The following is a 26,153-nucleotide window of genomic DNA, read 5'->3' as shown; positions in this document are numbered from 1 at the left end:
TAAGACTTAGTACCTCAGCTGTCTGGAAATAAGATTCAGTTCACTTAAATCTAACTTTGTGCATCTGCTGCTAACTGTACTACATTGCACCATTCTTGCACCACTACTGTACCTGCTGTTATTGGACAGTTGCACTATCCAGGTACACCTTATATGCTACTCCACTAAGAATTTAGTATTACTGCACTGCAAAAAGAATTGTGCTTGCCACTTTGCACATTGGTTAAATAGTAAATGTTCTCTTTTTCTTTTTCTATATAGTTTATGTTTCTATATATTTTCTTGTTTGTATGGGTGAGAGGGAAACGACATCTCAATTCTACTGTATGTCTTGGACATGTGGTGAACTGACAATAAAAAATCTTGAATCTTGAATCCTTCGCAGACCACGGCCATCCCTTAGACATAACCAGCCATTTCTGTATTAAATGGCCGATATTAACAGAATTGGGCTAGCATAATTTACTGCTGACCCACTCGAGAACCCTAAACAAATAATTACCTAGGTAAACTAACATTAATATACGTTTACCACAATATACTTTTTACTAGTAATAAGGAATCAAATACAATGTAAAACCTGCATGAGATAGTGATTTATATGTTTGCATTACTTTATGTATTATATAACACCAAAGAAACTAAATACTAAATGTGAATCCTCCACAGGATAGAAACTCAAGGTAATTATAGTATTAGATTTACATAAATAATAATGAAAAAAACACTACTACTACTACTACAAATAATAATAATAATAATAATAATAATATAATAATAATAATAATAACAATAATGATAATAATAATGATAATAATAGTAATAATATAATAATAATAACAATAATGATATTAATAATAATGATAATAATAGTAATAATAATAATAAAATAACAGTAGTAGTAATAATAATGATAATAATAGTAATAATAATAATTATAATAATAATAATAATAATAATAATTTTATTATTATAATAGTAGTACTAATAACAATAGTAATAATAATAATAATAATAATAAAATGAACATCTATCTAAAAATCATCTAAAATCTTAAATCTAAAATTACATAAAGTTTTGTTGTATTGTTTTTGTGTTGTATTTGTTGTATTGTATTTTATTTGTAAAATATCATACCTACTAAGGAATGACTAACAGCATTTGTTTGCATGATGATAAAATAAACTATTAAATATGACTGTTAAAAGAAATTTGGTAGCATGAGAAATTTATTTAATTTATTTAATAAGAGTAGGTCTGTAAGCTTGCAGTCTTTGCATTTCAGTTTTAGATTTGATCATCTCACACAAGCGGCTGGCTAATTTTATGAATATTCTCTGGGAAGGTTGGAAACAGTCATATTGTATGCAAATGCAGCCTCTATACATTACATGTTAGCATGTAAATGTATTGTTTTTTCTATGTAACACAGTAATGTAGTGTGAATGTGACCCATATCTAAGTTACAGTCAAATTTCTCTAAATATAATATATCTAATGTACTTGAAGAGCAGAACACATTTTTTCCAGTGTTGTTCCTCTTGAATGTGCACCAGTTCTGAAACCCTTCAGTGGATCCTTTTTCTTGTATTAAAAGAATATAAGAACGGTGAAATTTAGAACTGCATTAGCATAGCTGGCAGAGTAATGGCCTAGTTTTTGCAGAATTGTTCCACTGTAGGTAGCGTTTGAAAAGCAGGAGAGAATAGAGGAAGATGGATGCTCAGCTTCTAGCGAGGAAAACAGGTCAACCGCTTGTAATGAACCTGAACTAAGCAAAAGTGTCTCTATTGTCCAGACACTCGGCTTTCAATTCCCATTAAGAAAGCTGTTTATTGATTTTTTTTTCTTTTAGTTTAAAAATGTTTTTAGCTTTCTTTCTTTTTTTTGGACACTTATTAATAGCAGTAATATTTATTATTTATTTTATTCTATTGTGGATAGAGAGAATTAACTCCAAGGCGTCAATGAGAATAATCCTTAGTTTTATTCATGTAATTTTTTTATAGTTTGTCTTCGTTTGCATATTTAACATTCATATTTCTGCTCTTAAATGTGTGCAGTTCACTGCTGTCAATAACAATTAACCTAAATTTTAAGTCATTTTAATTTACATTTTATCATGTTGCAGTACTGTGTCTATGTGAACACCTTAATTAATTAATGCCAAACACACCCCACAATTACCCCAGTAAGGATTTACACAGCAATGCAGGTCATTTTATTTGTTCCACGATCACACCATGACAGATTCATGGTAAGATTCCTTTATTCATCCCCATGGGGGGAATTCGAGTGTTACAGCAGCTCCAGTATATTGTAAGTAAAGTAAATAGAGTAAATAAAATAGAGTAGAATAAAATAAAAATAAGACAATTATGAATTATGAAAAATTATGTTTTACCTCCCTGTGATGTTGCTGCTATGGTACAAACTCCAGCAAGACACCATAAATACAATGAAATGAATGAAAGGCAGATTTGTGTTAGCAAGTAGGTATAAAAAAATCATACTGTGTAATTGGAATTTAATTAAGTTTAAATTATTAGTCTAAAACTTAAAATGTAATAAAAGAAAAATATTTAATATTGAAAATAATAATACTATTCCAATATGAATATAAATAAATATAAAAATATAAAAAAATAAATTGCTGTAAATTAAAAAATAACTTTTTACTGAAATAAGATATTAAAGAATTTGTTTATACACATACAGTAGACCCTTGAGTTATGAACGGTTTACCATACAAACATTTTGGGTTACGAACAATCTTTTTCAACTTAACGTACGAACAAATATTGGACTACGAACCGAAATTCGCGAAACATGTGAACAAGTTCACTCCGACTGTCTCTCTCTCTCTCTCTCTCTGTATATATACAGTATGTTTATGTATATATATGTTTTCGGTGTTTTCTTTATATTTTGTAAAATTCAATATTAAAATGGCCTCAAAGAATGTCCAGAAAATTCGTAGTGTTGAGAAAATTTGTTGTGTTGTATAATTACTCCTGCCAGTAGCTGTCACTGTGTATCAGACAGAGGGGACAGTGAGAGAGAGAGAAGAAATCGCTGAGTAAAGTATTCTTTCTTTCGTGCAATTACAAAATACAACACTACTGAAATAAAGAAGGAAATAATAGAGAAATATGAGAGTTATTGTTGTTTCTGGTAGATACATTTTATAAAAAAAAGAAGGAAATTTATTATGATGTATGGTACAGCACACATACTGTACTCAAATGTGATGTGATGTGTGTTTATGTGCAGTACAGTACTACTGTGTATTGTTGTTTATTATTGTTTATTACAGTAATGTCTATTCTATGATTTAAGGGAAAATATAATTGTATGTATAACAAAAAAGACAATTTAAAACATTAGAGAGGTTAGGTAAGGGGGTGGTTTGGGAGGTCTGGCACGGATTAATTCTATTTACATTATTTCTTGTGGGAAAAATAGGTTTAACTAACGAACATTTTGACTTAAGAACAGCCCTTTGGAAGCAGTGTAAATCAAAAATAATTTAATAAAGGTGCACCTTTTTGTTTGAATTAATGTATGCATTTAAAAAAAAATACAATTGAAACCATTAATACATGCAACAAATTACCTATCTCAAAATGCAGATCTTTGTCATTAAACTATGAACATTTCCTACTCATTCTCTGGTAACTGCATTATTTTAACACTACCCAATCAGATGACCATATCTTCTGTGATGCCGCCACCTATAGTCCAATCATCTCACGTCTCCGTGCCATGCTGCAATTGGTCAATTTATGTTTCTTTGTCTATGTTACTAGCATTGCCCTGCGAATGACCTCATGACGCAACCTCTGCCTAGAAGGGACTTGCAGGACAAGCCTGCAACAGCAAAATTAAAAAAAAGAACGATGCCAGCTTACTGTATATTCGTTTGAGCTGCAGCAATATCCTTTTTCCTGCCGTCTTAAAACTCCTAACCTGCCGTTATTTCAGTCTAGCCACAAAATTAACTCAGGAATGTGTGTGTTGTTTACTGACCTGGACTGCCGAGCTGTCTCTTGGACACATGCTTTGCAGACTTTCACCTCTATCTTTATGTATGAGTCACTGCATGTGTGGCGTGGTGGGGTGTTGGTGTGGCGTAGCCGGGTGGGGTGAGCCCATAATATCGGATTGCACAGCCTGCTCTAGCCAAATGTGGATTTTATACTCTAGTGAGCACAGCCTCCAGCTTTCATTAGCTCACATTCTCCTCAGCGGTGCAAACGTCCTGTCGATGTGCGTCTGGCCCTTCACAACACCCCCCTCCTCCCACTGCTCCACCGCCTGGCCAGGTCTCGTGGTCAGTTTCTGTTCTGTACTGCCCTCCAGTTCACCCAAGCGACTGCATACTGGGCATGTGCTCTGACAATGAATTTGCTACTAATTATTTTTCTAAATTCTCTTGAGATGGAGGACATGTGGTAATTTATGGTACTACTCTGCCAGCCTTGTCAGATTTAAACCTTTTATTTTGTGCGCCAGCTACTTTTGCCTAATTTACAGCCCTGGAAGGTGTGTAGGCAATCTGCCAAAGACAGAATTACTAGCCATCGGTTGTTTGTTTTGGCTAACAGGATGACAAAGTAAATGTAGGAATATTTACAGCATTAGAGTGACTTACCTTACTGCGAGCAAATAGCAGTACAGAGTATGACTTACCTTATTGTGACCAAACCTATTTTGTTTGATTCATTGGGTGAAAGACAGGAAACACCCTGGACATATCACCAGTCCATTACTGGGCAGACACACTGGGAGGAAACCGGAGTACCCGGAAGAAACCCACACAGAAGAGACACTGGCTGCCCAGCCAGGGAATCAAACACAGGCCCTTTTTGCTTGAGGTGACAGCACGACCCACTGTTCCACTGTGATGCTTCTAATAATAGTGAATAATTTTACGACCTCAAATCAGAAAAAAAGTTGGGACAGTTTGGAAAATGCAAATAAAATAAAAATGCAGTGTTCCTTACATTTACTTTGACTTTTATTTGATTGCAGACAGTTTGAACCTGAGATATTTCATGTTTTATCTGCTCAACTCCATTTCATTGGTAATATACCTTCATTCCTGCATTTCAGGCCTGCAACACATTCCAGAAAAAGTCGGGATGGGGGGCAATTTAGGGCTAGTAATGAGGTGAAAAAACTAAATAATGATATGATTCCAAACAGGTGATGTCAACAGGTGATTGTAATCATGGTTTGGTACAAAAGCAGCATCCAGGAAAGGATCTCCAGTTTCTCAACGAATGCATGAGAAAATTAATGAAATGTTTAAAAACAATGTACCTCAAAGATTTGCATATTTCTCTACATAATAATAATAATAATAATAATAATAATAATAATAATAGCATGTGCATAAAATCAGCCACATAACGAACACCAGTGTGTTTAACCGCTTGTTTATTGGAATATTTAACTTATTACTTAGATTCACGGACTGGAGTAAAGTCGGTTCAGCCAAATCACAGTCCGCGTAGTTTCCGGTGAGCCTGCTCACTCGCCTTGTGTACTTAGCAGCAATCAGTCAGCAATCAGGTTAATTGAGACCTCGGACTCGTGATTCCTGATTCAGTACGAAGATTTAAATCATTAACCCGGGTGATTCAGGAACCGCCCAGCTCTATGATGTTGTTGTAATGATGTTGCGGTAATGACAATTGTTACCTTTTCTGTAAAAAAAAAAAATGCTAGGTCATAAATTTGCTAATGCTATTCAACAGCTAGTATAAGATGCACTTGACATACATTTAAATAATGTGAACATTTCATTTTTTGTTGTAAAATACTGCTGTAACAACATAATGGTAATGACGTTAAATAAACATACTCTATGTACAGGATCAAAATGTCACTCTTCTCTTATGGCTGCTCTCATATGTGCTCTCCTGTCAGTGTTTGTTTTCATAATTATAACATCAACAAGTGTTCCCTTCAAATAAATCCCTACAGAAATCATAGACTGTCGTGGTAATGACAGTAATCTTGGGGACAATAATATATTGCTAAAAACATGACAAAGTTGTATAGATATGAACAAATATAATACATCATGTGTCTTTTCAAATTACTATAAAAACACACATTGTGATTTTTAAATGAATTATTCACTTTTTATCATTTCACGGGAGCAGAGAAGTTTTAAAGTCTGGGTTGGAGACAATGCCAAAGTAGCAACGTATTGATGTTTTACACATTTAAAAAATAGCAATTATAATGATTTTGGTGCACAGGGTTTTTTGGTGATACAATAAATGATCATTTTTATACCTACACTATGTATTTAACAAAGTGTTTCTAACATTAATTTCTAACCTGGGGACGTGCCGCTCAGGTGGCGCAGCGGTAAAGTACGCTAGCTCACCAGAGTTGAAGTTTCAAATACATTGTATCAAATCTCAGCTCTGCCTTTCTGACTTGCCTGGGCAGCGGCACGAACAACGATTGGCTGTTGTTCAAGGTTAGAGGGTAGGAAAGTTGGATCATAGATCCTCATAACTGGTGCAACTGCGGCCCCTGCTGGCTGACTGATGGCGCCTGCACAGGGCTGAGGAATAATGCTGATGAGGATGTGACCCTCCATACACAATGCCCGTCAAGTGTGTGAACTCGACTCGTGCAGGTGTACTGACTGTGCGAACCGGAGGGGGTGCAAGTCAGTTGAGAGACGTCCTCAGTCAGCCGTGAAGGGTCGAATCAGTATAGAGAACGCAATCAGGGTAATTGAACACAACTAGACTGGGGGATAAAAAATTGGGGGAAAAAAGAGGGGGAAAAAAAACTAAATATATATATATACAGTGTATCACAAAAGTGAGTACATCCCTCACATTTCTGCAGATATTTAAGTATATCTTTTCATGGGACAACACTGACAAAATGACACTTTGACACAATGAAAAGTAGTCTGTGTGCAGCTTATATAACAGTGTAAATTTATTCTTCCCTCAAAATAACTCAATATACAGCCATTAATGTCTAAACCACCGGCAACAAAAGTGAGTACACCCCTAAAAGACTACACCCCTAAATGTCCAAATTGAGCACTGCTTGTCATTTTCCCTCAAAAATGTCATGTGACTCGTTAGTGTTACTAGGTCTCAGGTGTGCATAGGGAGCAGGTGTGTTCAATTTAGTAGTACAGCTCTCACACTCTCTCATACTGGTCACTGAAAGTTCCAACATGGCACCTCATGGCAAAGAACTCTCTGAGGATCTTAAAAGACGAATTGTTGCGCTACATGAAGATGGCCAAGGCTACAAGAAGATAGCCAACACCCTGAAACTGAGCTGCAGCACAGTGGCCAAGATCATCCAGCGTTTTAAAAGAGCAGGGTCCACTCAAAACAGACCTCACGTTGGTCGTCCAAAGAAGCTGAGTGCACGTGCTCGGCGTCACATCCAACTGCTGTCTTTGAAAGATAGGCGCAGGAGTGCTGTCAGCATTGCTGCAGAGATTGAAAAGGTGGGGGGTCAGCCTGTCAGTGCTCAGACCATACGCCGCACACTACATCAAATTGGTCTGCATGGCTGTCACTCCAGAAGGAAGCCTCTTCTGAAGTCTCTACACAAGAAAGCCCGCAAACAGTTTGCTGAAGACATGTCAACAAAGGACATGGATTACTGGAACCATGTCCTATGGTCTGATGAGACCAAGATTAATTTGTTTGGTTCAGATGGTCTCAAGCATGTGTGGCGGCAATCAGGTGAGGAGTACAAAGATAAGTGCGTCATGCCTACAGTCAAGCATGGTGGTGGGAATGCCATGGTCTGGGGCTGCATGAGTGCAGCAGGTGTTGGGGAGTTACATTTCATTGAGGGACACATGAACTCCAATATGTACTGTGAAATACTGAAGCAGAGCATGATCCCCTCCCTCCGGAAACTGGGTCGCAGGGCAGTGTTCCAGCATGATAATGACCCCAAACACACCTCTAAGACGACCACTGCTTTATTGAAGAGGCTGAGGGTAAAGGTGATGGACTGGCCATGCATGTCTCCAGACCTAAACCCAATAGAACATCTTTGGGGCATCCTCAAGCGGAAGGTGGAGGAGCGTAAAGTCTCGAATATCCGCCAGCTCCGTGATGTCGTCATGGAGGAGTGGAAAAGCATTCCAGTGGCAACCTGTGAAGCTCTGGTAAAGTCCATGCTCAGGAGAGTTAAGGCAGTTCTGGGAAATAATGGTGGCCACACAAAATATTGACACTTCAGGAACTTTCACTAAGGGGTGTACTCACTTTTGTTGCTGGTGGTTTAGACAGTAATGGCTGTATATTGAGTTATTTTGAGGGAAGAATAAATTTACACTGTTATATAAGCTGCACACAGAGTACTTTTCATTGTGTCAAAGTGTCATTTTGTCAGTGTTGTCCCATGAAAAGATATACTTAAATATCTGCAGAAATGTGAGGGGTGTACTTACTTTTGTGATACACTGTATATATATATATATATATACAGTGTATCACAAAAGTGAGTACACCCCTCACATTTCTGCAAATATTTCATTATATCTTTTCATGGGACAACACTATAGACATGAAACTTGAATATAACTTAGAGTAGTCAGTGTACAGCTTGTATAGCAGTGTAGATTTACTGTCTTCTGAAAATAACTCAACACACAGCCATTAATGTCTAAATAGCTGGCAACATAAGTGAGTACACCCCACAGTGAACATGTCCAAATTGTGCCCAAATGTGTCGTTGTCCCTCCCTGGTGTCATGTGTCAAGGTCCCAGGTGTAAATGGGGAGCAGGGCTGTTAAATTTGGTGTTTTGGGTACAATTCTCTCATACTGACCACTGGATATTCAACATGGCACCTCATGGCAAAGAACTCTCTGAGGATGTGAGAAATAGAATTGTTGCTCTCCACAAAGATGGCCTGGGCTATAAGAAAATTGCTAACACCCTGAAACTGAGCTACAGCATGGTGGCCAAGGTCATACAGCGGTTTTCCAGGACAGGTTTCACTCGGAATAGGCTTCGCCAGGGTCGACCAAAGAAGTTGAGTCCACGTGTTCGGCGTCATATCCAGAGGTTGGCTTTAAAAAATAGACACATGAGTGCTGCCAGCATTGCTGCAGAGGTTGAAGACGTGGGAGGTCAGCCTGTCAGTGCTCAGACCATACGCAACATACTGCATCAACTCGGTCTGCATGGTCGTCATCCCAGAAGGAAGCTGACACACAAGAAAGCCCGCAAACAGTTTGCTGAAGACAAGCAGTCCAAGAACATGGATTACTGGAATGCCCTGTGGTCTGATGAGACCAAGATAAACTTGTTTGGCTCAGATGGTGTCCAGCATGTGTGGCGGTGCCCTGGTGAGAAGTACCAGGACAACTGTATCTTGCCTACAGTCAAGCATGGTGGTGGTAGCATCATGGTCTTGGGTTGCATGAGTGTTGCTGGCACTGGGGAGCTGCAGTTCATTGAGGGAAACATGAATTCCAACATGTACTGTGACATTCTGAAACAGAGCATGATCCCCTCCCTTCGAAAACTGGGCCTCATGGCAGTTTTCCAACAGGATAACGACCCCAAACACAACCTCCAAGATGACAACTGCCTTGCTGAGGAAGCTGAAGGTAAAGGTGATGGACTAAACCCAATTGAGCACCTGTGGCGCATCCTCAAGTGGAAGGTGGAGGAGTTCAAGGTGTCTAACATCCACCAGCTCCGTGATGTCATCATGGAGGAGTGGAAGAGGATTCCAGTAGCAACCTGTGCAGCTCTGGTGAATTCCATGCCCAGGAGGGTTAAGGCAGTGCTGGATAATAATGGTGGTCACACAAAATATTGACACTTTGGGCACAATTTGGACATGTTCACTGTGGGGTGTACTCACTTATGTTGCCAGCCATTTAGACATTAATGGCTGTGTGTTGAGTTATTTTCAGAAGACAGTAAATCTACACTGCTATACAAGTTGTACACTGACTACTCTAAGTTATATCCAAGTTTTATTTCTATAGTGTTGTCCCATGAAAAGATATAATAAAATATTTGCAGAAATGTGAGGGGTGTACTCACTTTTGTGATACACTGTATATATATACTGTATATATACTGTATATATATATGTATATGTATATGTACAGTATATATATATACTGTATATATATATATATATATATATATATATACTGTATATATATATATATACAGTGTATCACAAAAGTGAGTACACCCCTCACATTTCTGCAGATATTTAAGTATATCTTTTCATGGGACAACACTGACAAAATGACACTTTGACACAATGAAAAGTAGTCTGTGTGCAGCTTATATAACAGTGTAAATTTATTCTTCCCTCAAAATAACTCAATATACAGCCATTAATGTCTAAACCACCGGCAACAAAAGTGAGTACACCCCTTAGTGAAAGTTCCTGAAGTGTCAATATTTTGTGTGGCCACCATTATTTCCCAGAACTGCCTTAACTTTCCTGGGCATGGAGTTTACCAGAGCTTCACAGGTTGCCACTGGAATGCTTTTCCACTCCTCCATGACGACATCACGGAGCTGGCGGATATTCGAGACTTTGCGCTCCTCCACCTTCCGCTTGAGGATGCCCCAAAGATGTTCTTTTGGGTTTAGGTCTGGAGACATGCTTGGCCAGTCCATCACCTTTACCCTCAGCCTCTTCAGTAAAGCAGTGGTCGTCTTAGAGGTGTGTTTGGGGTCATTATCATGCTGGAACACTGCCCTGCGACCCAGTTTCCGGAGGGAGGGGATCATGCTCTGCTTCAGTATTTCACAGTACATATTGGAGTTCATGTGTCCCTCAATGAAATGTAACTCCCCAACACCTGCTGCACTCATGCAGCCCCAGACCATGGCATTCCCACCACCATGCTTGACTGTAGGCATGACGCACTTATCTTTGTACTCCTCACCTGATTGCCGCCACACATGCTTGAGACCATCTGAACCAAACAAATTAATCTTGGTCTCATCAGACCATAGGACATGGTTCCAGTAATCCATGTCCTTTGTTGACATGTCTTCAGCAAACTGTTTGCAGGCTTTCTTGTGTAGAGACTTCAGAAGAGGCTTCCTTCTGAGGTGACAGCCATGCAGACCAATTTGATGTAGTGTGCGGCGTATGGTCTGAGCACTGACAGGCTGACCCCCCACCTTTTCAATCTCTGCAGCAATGCTGACAGCACTCCTGCGCCTATCTTTCAAAGACAGCAGTTGGATGTGACGCTGAGCACGTGCACTCAGCTTCTTTGGACGACCAACGCGAGGTCTGTTCTGAGTGGACCCTGCTCTTTTAAAACGCTGGATGATCTTGGCCACTGTGCTGCAGCCCAGTTTCAGGGTGTTGGCAATCTTCTTGTAGCCTTGGCCATCTTCATGTAGCGCAACAATTCATCTTTTAGGATCCTCAGAGAGTTCTTTGCCATGAGGTGCCATGTTGGAACTTTCAGTGACCAGTATGAGAGAGTGTGAGAGCTGTACTACTAAATTGCACACAACTGCTCCCTATGCACACCTGAGACCTAGTAACACTAACAAATCACATGACATTTTGGAGGGAAAATGACAAGCAGTGCTCAATTTGGACATTTAGGGGTGTAGTCTCTTAGGGGTGTACTCACTTTTGTTGCCGGTGGTTTAGACATTAATGGCTGTATATTGAGTTATTTTGAGGGAAGAATAAATTTACACTGTTATATAAGCTGCACACAGACTACTTTTCATTGTGTCAAAGTGTAATTTTGTCAGTGTTGTCCCATGAAAAGATATACTTAAATATATGCAGAAATGTGAGGGGTGTACTCACTTTTGTGATACACTGTATATATATATATACATATATAACCTGGGGACGTAAAATCTCATAAACATGTCATTATGGGGATTCAGTAAAGTGTTGCCACAATTTTTTACATCTTAGTAGGAGGATATCCACATTTGGCCATATTGTGTACACCTGTAAGCAAGTTTTTTTTTCTGCAGCCCTGCTTTTAAATCTAATAAACCATTTGTTTTTGGAAATAATTTAGGATGACATTTGTAACAGAAAACATCAATCAAACAATAACTTGTTTGTTATCGTTAATCCATTAGTCATTAACATCCCACTCGAGACGAATCATCTTATTAACCTGTCTGATCTAAGTAATTAGTTGAATTTCGAGGAGCGCGGCCTAAAAGTCAATAAGGAGCTTACACTGGATTACTACAGTTCACTACAGTAAGCTTCGGTCCCGCTCTGTTTCTTTCTCTTTCTTTTATAGTTCCTTAGTTCCAGACATCTACTCACTTCAATTTAAGACTAGTGAGCGGAGACAAAGAAAGCTAATTGAAAAGAGAAATGTGCATGTACGTAAACCTCTCACCTAACTGAAAATGGAAAGAAAAATCATGGCCACTGAAAACGAGAATTGTTTCTGTCAGGGTCTCCCTGGTGAGATGAAAGCAAATGCTGGCACTGTCTCTTACTATTAATGCAGACGGTACTTCTCAACCATCCCTTCCTCCATCCCTTTTCCTCTGACTTTCCTTACCTATCTCTTTCTCTATCTTTGGCACACTACCAAACTTTCTCTTCCACCACCCCCTCTGTTTTCATCCAATTGCATTTGCTTTCATTTCCTGACTACCGAGGACAATCGTCTCACTTGGCCTTTGCTGGATGACTCTGGATGGATTAATACAGGTCTATTTAGGGACCTCGGTGCTTGAGGAAATGAAACAGAGGGGTGAAGGGTGATGGTCTAACTTGTTTACAACTCAGTACTAATGAGCACCGTGTCATTCTTTATCTTCATCTCTTTACTGATGGGTCTCAGATTTCTGCAGTCACTTCAGCAGACCATCAACCTTAATTTGGGCCCTGGCTGGACTAAAAATGGTCTGTGGCAGTACAAGGTATGCACGTACAAACCTTGTTTCCAGAAAAGTTCGGATGTTTTGTAAAACACAATAAAAAGAAGAATGTGTGATTTTAATTTAACTGACAGAAATAGAAAGAAAAATATTTTAACCCTGTGGCGCATGAATTATGATAGCCTGAGTCAGGATTTTTTTTCCTACGTGTTTTTATTTTTAGCAAGGCATGAAAAATTTTTGTTTTTTATGTTTATGCATTTTCTCCCCTTTTTTCTCTCTTTTAGTGCATCCAATTGCCCAATTGCGTCATCTTCCTCTCCACCAATGCCGATCCCCGCTCTGATTGAGGAGAACGAAGCTAACCCACACCCCCCTCCGACATGTGGGCAGCATGCCGTATGCATCTTATCACCTACACTTTGATGAGTGGCAATGCGGATCAGCACTGTGTACAGAGAGACACACCTTGACAACACTCTTTTCCCATCTCTGTGCAGGCCCCATCAATCAGCCAGCAGAGGTCGTAATTGCATTAGTTATGAGTCCCTGTCCAGCTTTTTTTTTTTATATCATACCCCTATATGAACAACAGGCCAATCGTTGTCCATGTGGCCACTCAGCCCAGCCGGCAGGCAGAGCTGAGACTCGATACGATGTATTCAACATCCCAGCTCTGGTTCTGGCTTTCCTTACTGTGTCCCTCATCAGGTCTTAAATCAGTGACTATAAGCAGGTGGAACCAAGTCCCAGTTAACCTGCCCCTCATATTGCCTTTTGCATTTTACCCTTTCCTTCAACACAGTCATTTCATTCCTCTTCAAGTTTATAGCATCTGTTCTACATTTCAGAGCTGAGCAGACTTAGATAAACTGATTCTTTAGCCATGTTGGTCATGGATGCAGAAAGGGTGGACAGTGTGAGGACGTCAGCAGTGTCCTGCTGCTTGACATTTCACTCGGAATAATTTAAAGGCAGTTTGTAAATAATTAAAACTAGGGCTGTCAAACGATTAAAATTTTTAATCGCGATTAATCTCAGAATTTCATATAGTTAATCGCGATTAATCGCATTAAAAAAAATCTGTGTAAATGTTATAGAAAACAAGGATTTTTAAGTGAAATGTTACAATTAAAATGGTGAACACATTTTATGCTAAATGTACTTATGTTAAAAACTGCTGGGACAAGAGAAAACTGTAAGGGAGTTTATTCACTCACATACTAGGCAGTAAATGTCAGATTGTAGGTTAGAATTTCTCCATCAGCAAACATTGTAGATCAGCGGTGCTTTAGGTGGGATAAGGCGTAGTTATTGTATCAGACTTGTCTGTGGTTGTATCGTGACGATGGTTTGATGGACGTTTCTACACGAAGTGAGTGTGTTTTGACCCTTTGGGGCTTCCATAGTTCATGAACTAACGTGCTCGACTCAGCTTTCCGGTATTCGGTACAGAAGAAGAAGTTAATTAAGTGTAATAAAGTGTTCTGCTCCCGACAACTTGTGAATATAGCGTGTATTTATTTCTTTATTATGCAAGTGCATCACTACCACGATCGGTTACATTATGTTAACAAACCGCAAATGAAAAACGGTGGCAAGTCCGACATTAAAACGTTTGTTCTACCAGTCAAGTGTCAACATGAACTAGAATCTGCGTTAATGGCACTAATTTTTTTAATCGCGTTAAATTGAGGTCGCGTTAATGCGTTATTATCGCGTTAACTTCGACAGCCCTAATTAAAACCCTTCTGGCCTTAAGAGCTACATCTGATTGCTGTCATTTTGATATAAATAAATAAAAGAAATACCTTAGAAAACATATGATAAACATTCACTATATGGCCAAAAGAATGCGGACACCTGACCATGAGCCTTTTGGACATACCCCTCCACAAACATGGGAATACATATGCAGTTCTGTACTGGTAATTTAAGTCTTTCCAAAAAAAACATTTGTGTCTGTTGGATTTGTGTCCATTTAGTCAAAAGAGCATTTTTTAAGCCAGTAGGTTCCATCCAATTCCTCCCAAAGGTGTTTATTGTGACTCTGTATATGCCACTAAAGTTCTTCCTGACCAATTTTGCAATTGATGTGGCTGAAATATCTCAACTTACCAATTAATAATTAAGCATTATTGACAAACAACTTTCACTGTATGTATAGAACAGTTTTCATTGTATGTATAAAACCTCTTTTTTAGCATAAAGAGACTTGGAGAGACTTGTTCTTGATTATCTCCGTCCACTGGTAAAACCAGTAATGGATCTGCTACAGTTTGCCTACTAGCCAGGCATTGGGTGGAGGATGCAGTCATCTATCTTCTTCAAAGAGCCTTCTCTTATCTTGATAGGACAGGACGCACTGTGAGGATCACATTCTTTGATCTATCTAGTGCATTCAACACCATCAAGCCCACTCTACTGAGAAAGAAGATGGAGAGTGCATCACCATCACATGGACAATGGACTATTTAACAAACAGACGACAGTATGTGCGACTTAAGGACTGCATTTCGGACACAATCCTTTGTAGCACAGGGGCTCCACAAGAGACTGTCCTGGCACCATTCCTCTTCATCCTATACACAGCGGACTTCACCTACAAAACAGCAACCTGCCACCTAAAGAAGTTCTCAGATGACTCTGCTGTTGTTGGCAACATCCTGGATTGAGACGACAGTGAGTACAGGGAACTCACCAAGAACTTTGTGGACTGGTTTCAAGAGAACTACGTTCAAACCAACACCAGCAAGACAAAAGAGCTGGTGGTGGACTTTCATAGTACATATATTACTTTCGTAATATCTGTTTACTTCTGTTATGGATTGGGTGTACTTCTGTTCACCAAACTTCTGTTATGGATTATTTTTATAAGTTTTATGTTTTTTTATATTTCTTACATTTCTATTTTTTTTATATACTGTATATGTATAAACACTTTTCATTATCTCTTTAGGTTGCTGTAACGATGGAAATTTCCCCCTGTAGGTATTAGGAGACCTACGGTAGCTGGTGAATGCACCCCGAGTTCCCAGCGAAGTAGGTCTTACAGAGCAAGGCAAACAAAGGCCTTAAGTGGCAGGAGGACCAATTAGGGCTGATCACCCACAGCTGCTGAGTTGGCTATTTAAGCCAGCTCTGCGCAGCGGTGGGTGTCGCACCTTTTGTTTGTTTTCCCGGTTTGTCAGTGGCAGTTCGTCCGCGCTTTCTAGGGTTTAGAGGGTATCCCCTGGTGGCATCGCCATTAGGGTGTGTAGACTGGAAGGTCGAGGTACTTCTTTATTTTCACCTTAGAATTTAGCGTGGTGCGACGCCGTGCAGCCATTGCGCTGCCTTTTGTTTATCGGTCAGCGTTAGCAATGCTGCTACGCTACCAGCCTTCTGGCTGGAAGCGGTTTGCCCGCAACCCCTATTAACCAGGCAGTAATCGGATTCAGTTACCACTGGGTGGCGACGCTGTTAAGCGTGCGGCTGGAGCGTGGCATTCCCCGGTTCGAATCCTCACTTGTGTCTGGGTAAACAAAACGTAGTCTATTCTCTCTTTTTCAGATCGACGTCATTCCCCAGCGGTGTTCCCCCTGCGAGGTCACGTCGACCGCGAACGTTTGTAGACTCCCGTGGTTCGGGAGTTAGTGTCAGTTCGACAGCCTTCGGATTCAGTAACCACTGGGTGGCGTCGCCGTTAAGCGTTCGGCGGGTGCGCTGCATTCCCTGGTTCGAATCCCTGCTGGGTCTCTTGAAATTAATATTTTATCTGTTCTCTTTTCAGATCGGCGATTCCCCCCCGTGGGGTTCTCTGGAGAGCTTTCGCCGATCGCGGACATTACTAGTTTCCCACCGATCTGGGAGCTAGTAGCACTCGGGGAAACTCTTCTTCCGCATCCTTCTTTTACAGCGCCGTAAAGCGCCCTAGCAGTCTCAACTACCCGCGGCGTTATAGCGCGGAGTTAACGCGACCGTCCCTCGTTGAGGAGACCTGGGTTCGCGTCCTCTTTTTGTCATTTGTTTATTGGTGTTGTTTTCTTTGCCTGCAGTTTCGGCGGCACCAGCGGACTTCCCGACTGGTTTTTATTTTCAAGTCTTTTTCCCTTTTTGTTTATTTTTCTATTATAAATAAATTATTATTTAATTTAAGTTTCCGCGTTTGAGTCCTCCTTTCTCCATCGTAACAGTAGGATGATAAAAGGCTGTCTTATCTAAAGACATCTAAAGTGTTTAATGCAGAATATTGCATAAGAAATGTTCATTCTGCATCGACAAACTTAAAAGTACAGTTGCTGGACTGTGTGTGTGTGTGTGTGTGTGTGTGTGTGTGTGTAATGAGTGTCAGTAAGCTACAGTAAAAATGTTACAGCAAACCAAAACCCTAAGCTGGACCACTCCTTTGACCACAGCAAAATTTGCCCAGCTCATGGATATACAGAGTACGGCCAAAAGTTTGTGGACATCCCTTTCCTTTATTCCACTTTACTTTCAAATACATGTGCATTTAAAATTTCTTAAATACTCTCAAAATCAGTCTTTAGTTTTACTTCAATGCCAATATAATAAAATCCTTGATATTACTTTGACACTCTAACCCTAGATATTGTCAGACATTTCATTTATTAATAAACATCCATTCCTGCATTTCAGTCCTGCAACACAGTCCAAAAAAAGTTGGGACGGTAAAGCAATTAACACTTTGTAATGTTGCCATTCCTTTTCACCACACTTAAAAGAAGTTTTGGCACCGAAGATACCAAGTGATTTAGTGTTTCAGCTTTTATTTTGTCCCATTCTTCCTGCAAACATGTCTTAAGATGTGCAACAGTACGGGGTCGTCATTGTCGCATTTTTCATTTCAAAATTCTCCACACACTCTCTATTGGGGACAGGTCAGGACTGCAGGCAGACCAGTCCAGTACCCGTACCCTCTTCTCCTGAAGCCATGCCTTTGTAATGTGTGCAGCATGTGGTTTTGCATTGTCTTGTTGAAAAATGCCTGGACGTGCCTGGAAAAGATGATGTCTTAAAGCATATGTTGCTTTAAGATCTCAATGTACTTTTCTACATTAATGCTGTCATCACAGAAGTGTTAATGACCTTTGCCAAGGGCACTGACACGACCCCATACCATAACAGACCATGGCTTTTGGACTTGTTGCTGATAACAGTCTGGATGGACCTTTTTTGACTTTGGTCCGGAGCACACAGCGTCCATTTTTCTAAAAAAGACCTGGAATGCTGATTCATCTGACCACAATACACGTTTCCACTGTGTGATGGTCCATAATAGATGCCTCTAAACCCAGTGAAGTCGATGCCGCTTCTGGACATGGTTAACATAAGGCTTCTTTTTTGCACAGTAAAGTTTTAAGTGGTATTTGTGCATGTAACTCTGTATTGTAGTGCTTGATAAAGGTTTGCCAAAGTAATTCCTCTCCCATGTGATTATATCAGCTATTGTTGAGTGGCGGTTCTTGATGCAGTGCTGTCTGAGGAATCGAAGATCACAGTGTTAAGAGCTCCTCCTGAGCTGCTGTTCTCTGTGGCCTCCCCTCTGGTGGTTTTGGCGACATCTAGTGGTGGCTGAAGATACTTCTCCTTCCATTCTAGCCAATAGATCACCCCCCCTGCCTAATTTGACTCACCTGGCCCTAATTACCTTCTCATCAGCCTCCTTGTTATAAGCCCCTGCCTTCCTCTCAGTCACTACCAGATTGTCAGTTGCTGTTTGCTATGCACACTGTCTGGTTTCCCTTGCGCCGGCTCTCTGTTCCTGTGTTCCTGCCTTCTCTGCCTGGTACCTGGATCCCTCGCTGACTCTCTGTTCCTGTGTTCCTGCCTTCCCTGCCTGGTCCCTGGATCTCTCATCCACCTGCCACCTGCGGTTCCTGTCAGCCTCCTACCCCAAGCGTAGCCACTAGTACCCTCGCCTTCACCCTCGTTCCCTGGTTCTCTTTCTGGACTATTATTCTTAATAAATCACTTAAACCCTGCTCCTGTCTCTGTGGTTGTGTTCGCATCGTGGTTCCAATTCCAAACCCCACCTTAACAGTACAATCTGGTCATCACTATGGAACCCGCGAACCCTTCCACAGATGGGCAGGGTCCATGGAGTCCCTGCTGAGCCACCAAGCCACTCAGCTGGTTCAGCACGACCAATTGCTCAGGTCTCTCATCGAGAGCAACCGCCAGCTTGTGCAGCAATTAGGGCAGGTCTCCCGGCAGGTTGAAGCCCTTACCTCCGCCCAACCTATCTCGTCCCTGAACTCCCGCGCCACAACACACGTTCCTGTTTCTGAGTTCGGTCCCTCTGCTCCGTCCCTGGCTGAGGGACTCACCACCCATCCGGAACCTTACCTTGGTGAGTTGGACAAGTGCCGGGGTTTCCTATACCAGTGCGGCCTGGTCTTTAGTCAGCGACCAATCACCTTCGCCACCGATGGCAGCAAGATAGCCTATGTGATTGGACTCCTCAGGGGAAGAGCCCTAACTTGGGCCGAGGCCGCCCAGTCTTCTGTGGGTCCACAGGCTGGTTCGTATGAAGACTTCCTCTGCCGGTTCCAGGCGGTGTTTGATCACCCGAATCATGCCGGTGATGCGGCCAATCGACTTTTGGGGCTACACCAGGACACTTGCGGCTGATGCCGGCTGGAATGAAGCCGCCCTCCGGGGAGCTTTCCGTCGTGGCCTCGAAGAGCGCCTTAAAGATGAGTTGGCAGTCGGGGATGAACCATCTAGTCTTCAGGGTCTCATTGACCTGGCTATCCGTCTGGACGGCCGGCTCCGGGAGCGCCGCCGGGAACGGTCTTCACGTCCTGCTCTGACCCCGAGGCCAGTTCTTCCTAGATCCTCTCATCATAAAACGCCTGTTCCGTTTCCAGCTTCCCCCACTGCTGAGGGCGCCGAACCCATGCAGCTTGGACGAGCCCGGCTCGCCCCGGAGGAACGTCTGAGAAGATTGCGTTCGGGCGAATGCCTCTATTGTGGCCAATTCGGGCACTTTCTCGCTTCGTGCCCCATACGCCCAAAAGGGGGAGCTCGCCAGTAAGTGTGGGGATTCTGACGAGCTCAAAACCCACAATCCCACCTCTTCGTCCTCGCCTCCAGGTCCCTGCTACCCTATGCTTCCCCGGGAATCCGTTGTCCCTCCTTGCACTCATCGATTCCGGGTCAGAGGACAATCTTATCGATGAAAGTCTTGCCACCCAAAAAGGGTGCGTCTTGGAGGTTCTCGACACCCCTGTAACCGCTTTGGCTCTGGATGGGCGTATGCTCGCTCGAATTACTCACCGTACGGCCCCGGTAACCCTAGTCCTTTCGAGCAATCATCGCGAGTCCATCCGTTTCTCTGTAGTCAAGACTCCCAAGTCCCCTCTGGTTTTGGGTTTTCCATGGCTCTCTACACATAATCCTCATCTTGATTGGCAGCAGGGAAAGATCACTGCTTGGAGCGATCTCTGCCACTCCCGGTGTTTACAGTCAGCAGTCCATCCCTCTAGCCCTCGGATCGACCCCCCTCCCTCCATCGACCATGTTGACTTCTCACAGGTCCCCTCCAAGTATCATGATCTACGGGAAGTATTTAGTAAGGACCGAGCTCGATCTCTTCCTCCCCACCGGCCCTACGACTGCGCTATCAATCTCCTCCCCGGGGCCACACTTCCCACCAGCCGTCTCTACCACCTGTCTCGTCCGGAGCGTGAAGCCATGGAGAATTACATCTCTGAGTGTCTTGAAACTGGTCTCATTCGTCCTTCCTCTTCCCCCCTTGGTGCAGGGTTCTTCTTTGTGGAGAAAAAGGATAAGTCCTTGAGGCCTTGCATAGACTATCGGGCGCTGAACCAGATAACGGTTAGAAACAAGTACCCCCTTCCTCTTTCGTCCTCTGTTTTCGAGTCGCTGCAGGGTGCTGCCATTTTTAGTAAACTTGACCTCCGCAACGCTTACCATCTGGTGCGCATTCGGGAAGGTGATAAATGGAAGACGGCCTTTAACACCCCCCTCGGCCATTTTGAATACTTGGTGATGCCCTTCGGGCTGACCAACGCCCCCGCGGTCTTCCAGGCAATGGTAAATGACATCCTACGCGATTTCCTGTATCGTTTCGTGTTTGTGTATTTGGATGACATATTGATTTTTTCCCGGTCCCCTGAGGAGCACGTCATTCACGTCCGGCGGGTCCTGTCTCGCCTGTTGGAGAACAGGTTATTCATCAAGGCTGAGAAATGCGAGTTCCACACTAATTCCATCGCCTTCCTCGGCTTTGTCATCCAGCCAGGGCGAATTAGAGCTGACCCCGAAAAGATTCGTGCCGTTACTGAGTGGCCTGTTCCTTCCTGTCGTAAGGCCTTGCAACGTTTCCTAGGGTTCGCAAACTTTTACAGGAGGTTCATCCGCGACTACAGCAGGGTAGCGGCCCCCCTAACTCGTTTGACCTCCACCAAAGTCCCCTTCTCCTGGCCCCTGGAAGCTCAGACCCTCTGCTCCCATTCTTTCTCAACCAGATCCCTCGAAGCAATTCCTTGTGGAGGTTGATGCATCTTCTTGTGGAGTTGCAGCGGTACTCTCCCAACGCTCTAGCCCGGACAACAAGTTTCATCCCTGTGCCTTCTTCTCCAAACGGCTCACCCCCTCGGAGGCTAATTACGATGTAGGTAATTGCGAGCTCCTGGCAGTCAAACTCGCTCTGGAAGAGTGGAGGCACTGGCTGGAGGGAACAACACAGCCTTTTGTGGTCTGGACGGATCATAAGAATCTTTCTTATGTCCAGACAGCAAAACGGCTGAACTCCCGCCAAGCCAGATGGGCTCTATTCTTTAGTCGTTTCGACTTTACCCTGACTTACCGCCCAGGCTCCCGCAACACCAAACCTGACGCGCTCTCGCGCCAGTTTATTTCCGAGGACACTCCACCCTCCGACGACTCCATCTTGCCTTCCAATTGTGTCCTAGCCGGTGTCACTTGGGATATCCAGGAAGCTATCAAGGAAGCCCTAGAACAGGAACCCGACCCTGGACATGGGCCTTCCAACCGCCTGTTTGTTCCGACTGCTGTACGACCGGCCGTCCTCAGATGGGGCCACTGCTCCAATTTCGCCAGCCATCCTGGAGCTAATCGCACAGAGTCCCTTCTTAGGCGTCACTTCTGGTGGCCTTCCCTGGAAGCAGATACCAGGGAGTTTGTGGCTGCCTGCGCCACCTGTGCCCACAGTAAGTCCTCTCACACACCCCCCGCGGGTCTGCTCCAGCCTCTCTCTGTCCCTGGACGTCCCTGGTCTCACATCGCCTTGGATTTCGTCACTGGCCTTCCAGAGTCTCAGGGAATGATGACCATTTTGACGGTTGTGGACCGTTTTTCCAAGGCGGTCCGGCTGGTAGCCTTACCCAAGCTCCCTTCAGCCCTTGAGACGGCTCAGCTCTTATTCGACCAGGTCTTCAAGATCCACGGTATTCCCCTGGACATTGTATCTGACCGCGGCCCTCAATTCGTGTCCCATGTCTGGCGTGCTTTTTGTAAAGCCCTGGGAGCCACAGTCAGCCTCTCGTCCGGTTTCCACCCCCAATCCAACGGGCAAGCGGAAAGAGCCAACCAGGAGGTGGAAGCCGCCCTGCGTTGTATGTCAGCCAACAGCCCCTCTCTCTGGAGCACCCACCTCGCCTGGGCCGAATATGCCCATAATACCCTCACCTGCTCTGCCACCGGCCGATCCCCGTTTGAGGCCTCCCTTGGCTACCAGCCACCACTATTCTCTGAACAAGAGGCAGAGGTGGCAGTTCCCTCAATTGAGCACCACTTCCGGCGTTGTAGGAAGATCTGGAGGTCCATACGAGCTACCCTGCTCAAGTCCCAGACCGTCACCCGGCGTTCAGCCAACCTCCACAGAAAACCCAGTCCGCTGTATCTCCCGGGCCAGTCAGCGTGGTTGTCCTCCAGAAACATACCTCTACACTCTGAGTCCAGGAAGCTGGCGCCTCGTTTTATTGGGCCATATACCATCCACAGGATCATCAGCCCCACTGCTGTCCGGCTCAAGTTGCCCAAACATATGCGGATTCATCCTACTTTCCACGTCTCACAGTTGAAACCGGTCTAACAGTCCAATCCTGCCTTCTCTGCCTGGTACCTGGATCCCTCGCCGGCTCTCTGTTCCTGTGTTCCTGACTTCTCTGCCTAGGTACCTGGATCCCTCGCCGACTCTCGGTTCCTGTGTTCCTACCTTCTCTGCCTGGTTCCTGGATCCTGGATCCCTCGCCGGCTCTCTGTTCCTGTGTTCCTGCCTTCTCTGCCTGGTACCTGGATCCCTCGCTGACTCTCTGTTCCTGTGTTCCTGCCTTCCCTGCCTGGTCCCTGGATCTCTCATCCACCTGCCACCTGCGGTTCCTGTCAGCCTCCTACCCCAAGCGTAGCCACTAGTACCCTCGCCTTCACCCTCGTTCCCTGGTTATCTTTCTGGACTATTATTCTTAATAAATCACTTAAACCCTGCTTCTGTCTCTGTGGTTGTGTTCGCATCGTGGTTCCAATTCCAAACCCCACCTTAACACACAGGCATTCAGCATAAGCTTGCGCCTTTGGCCTTGATGCACTGAAATTCCTCCCGATTCCTTGAATCATTTGATGACATTATGCACTGTAGAGGGAGAAATATGCAAATCCCTTCCAATCTTTCTTTGGGGTACATTGTTGTTAAACATTTCAATCATTTTCTCACACATTTGTTGACAAACTGGAGATCCATCTTTGCTGAACAATGACTCAGCCTTCCCTGGATGCTGCTTTTGTACCAAACCATGATTACAATCACCTGTTGACATCACCTGTTTAAAATCGCATCATTATTTAGTTTTTGCACCTCGTTACTAGCCCTAAATTGTATATTAACAAATTAAATGAAGTTGAACAGACAAAACATGAAATATCGCAGGTTATCTGAAGTAAATGTAAGTAACACTGCATTTTTATTTCATTTGCATTTTCCATACTGTCCCAACTTTTTCTAATTTGGGGTTGTATTTTTTTCACTAAGGATCCTGTATATTATAGCCATAAAATTTGATCTGCTTAAACTTATTTACTTTTGTTTTACTAATTATTGTCTGTTTGCTTGTTTTAACAGGAAAGGTCAAGGCTTTCTGAAAGATTTTTGGAAGCACTACTCAAAGAGCACTAAATCTGGCTTTAAGTTGAAAACTGCATGCAGGTACTGCATGTTAACCTCCCACAACTCTATGTCAGAGTCTAAGGGCCAGAATATTATTGACAATCTGTGACCACTAACAGAGTGGCCATGCCTTGTTGAATTTGTTCATCTTGACAGTAGTTTTATGCTTAGGATGGTGGTGAGTGATGCAATATTCTATGGGCGACAGATGGAGAGGGAAGTTTGTTGTGAAGGACATTGTGATGCCTAAGTCTGATGAAGCAAAACAAAAGTGACAAGTCTAGCAGTGCTTGTGTGGTGTGTGTCATTGCATTTCTCTGTGACGTTTGGTTCATCAGCTGTGAAATGTAATGTGATTTTTCAATTGCTTGTTTGCATCTCTCAATTCATACTGAAACAGGTTGAGGTTAGGCTAAATAACCATCTTGGCTCAAAGTCAAATGTGAGTCATATGAAGGTAATAGGGAAGAAGCAGAAGTTTTATATGAAGAGTGCCTACAGCTTTAACACTTTTAATAGTTGTTCTACACTTTCTTCTTCTGTACCATTCAATATAGAAACATCAAACAGAATAATTGTACAACCCCAAATCAGAAAAAAATTGGGACAGTATGGAAAATGCAAATAGAATAAAAGTGCAGTGTTTCTTACGTTTACTTTGACTTTTATTTGATTGGACAGTTTGGACTCAACTGCATTTCAGGCCTGCAACACATTCCAAAAAAAGTTGGGACGGGGGCAATTTAGGGCTAGTAATGAGGTGCAAAAACTAAATAATGATGTGATTCCAAACAGGTGATGAGAACAAATGTGTAAGAAAATTATTGAAATGTTCAAAAACAATGTACCTCAAAGAAAGATTGGAAGGGATTTGCAAATTTCTTTCTCTACAGTGCATAATATCATTAAACGATTCAAGGAATTCAAGGGATCCCCCAGACGGCACTGCATCAAGAACTGCCACTCAGCAATAGCTGATATAACCACATGGGCAAGGGATTACTTTGGCAAACCTTTGTCAAGCACTACAATACAGAGTTACATGCACAAATGCCACTTAAAACTTTACTGTGCAAAAAAGAAGCCTTATGTTAACCATGTCCAGAAGCAGCGTCAACTTCTCTGGGCTTGAAGGCATCTAGGATGGCCCATCACATGTGTATTGTGGTCAGATGAATCAGCATTCCAGGTCTTTTTTGGAAAAAATGGCTGCCTGCAGTCCTGACCTGTCCCCAATAGAAAATGTGTGGAGAATTTTGAAATGAAAAATGCGACAACGACGACCCCGTACTGTTGCACATCTTAAGACCTGTTTGCAGGAAGAATGGGACAAAATAAAAGCTGAAACACTAAATCACTTGGTATCCTCGGTGCCAAAACGTCTTTTAAGTGTGGTGAAAAGGAATGGAAACATTACAAAGTGGTAAATGCTTTACTGTCTCAACTTTTTTTAGAATGTGTTGCAGGGCTGAAATGCAGAAATGGATGTTTATTAATAAATGAAATGAAGTTGAGCAGACAAAACATGAAATATCTCAGGTTCATCCTGTCTGCAATCAAATAAAAGTCAAAGTCAATGTAAGAAACATTTTCTATGCTGTCCCAACTTTTTGTTTGGGATTGTAGATCTTATAGCCAAGAGATGTGAAACAATATGTTTTTACGGGTTTCCCTATGTTAAACATGACCCCCCATTTTTCAGTTTGATAAAACATTTACGTTGTAGGTTTTACGTACTTTGCAGTTTGTGATGTCGCAGCAGCACGTTTCATTTCTAATTACTGCTTGATACAACAGAGATAGTGTGTTTGTGTGTCCAACAAGCATGTACATGTACTGTAATTACAGACAATACACAAAATACTGGCTTATTAAGGGATAAGGCACAAAAGTTTTTAATATGAGCTAGCATATTTCTGGAAAACAATGGAGAGCTTACTCATACTCATTTGTATGTCTTTAAACATAAAAAAGCCTGATTGTGTTTGTTATGTTTGAAATTTAGCTGACTCTGTATAGCATTTTGACTTTGACTGGCTATAAGAAATTAGATTATGTCTCTCCTTATTACACACCCAGTGATGAAGTTTAGTTCTCTCAGTGTATAGTTTAAAGTA

This window comes from Trichomycterus rosablanca, chromosome 12 (genome assembly GCF_030014385.1).
Source record: "Trichomycterus rosablanca isolate fTriRos1 chromosome 12, fTriRos1.hap1, whole genome shotgun sequence".
Lineage (NCBI taxonomy): Eukaryota > Metazoa > Chordata > Actinopteri > Siluriformes > Trichomycteridae > Trichomycterus > Trichomycterus rosablanca.
Note: the sequence above shows the minus strand (reverse complement) of the source record.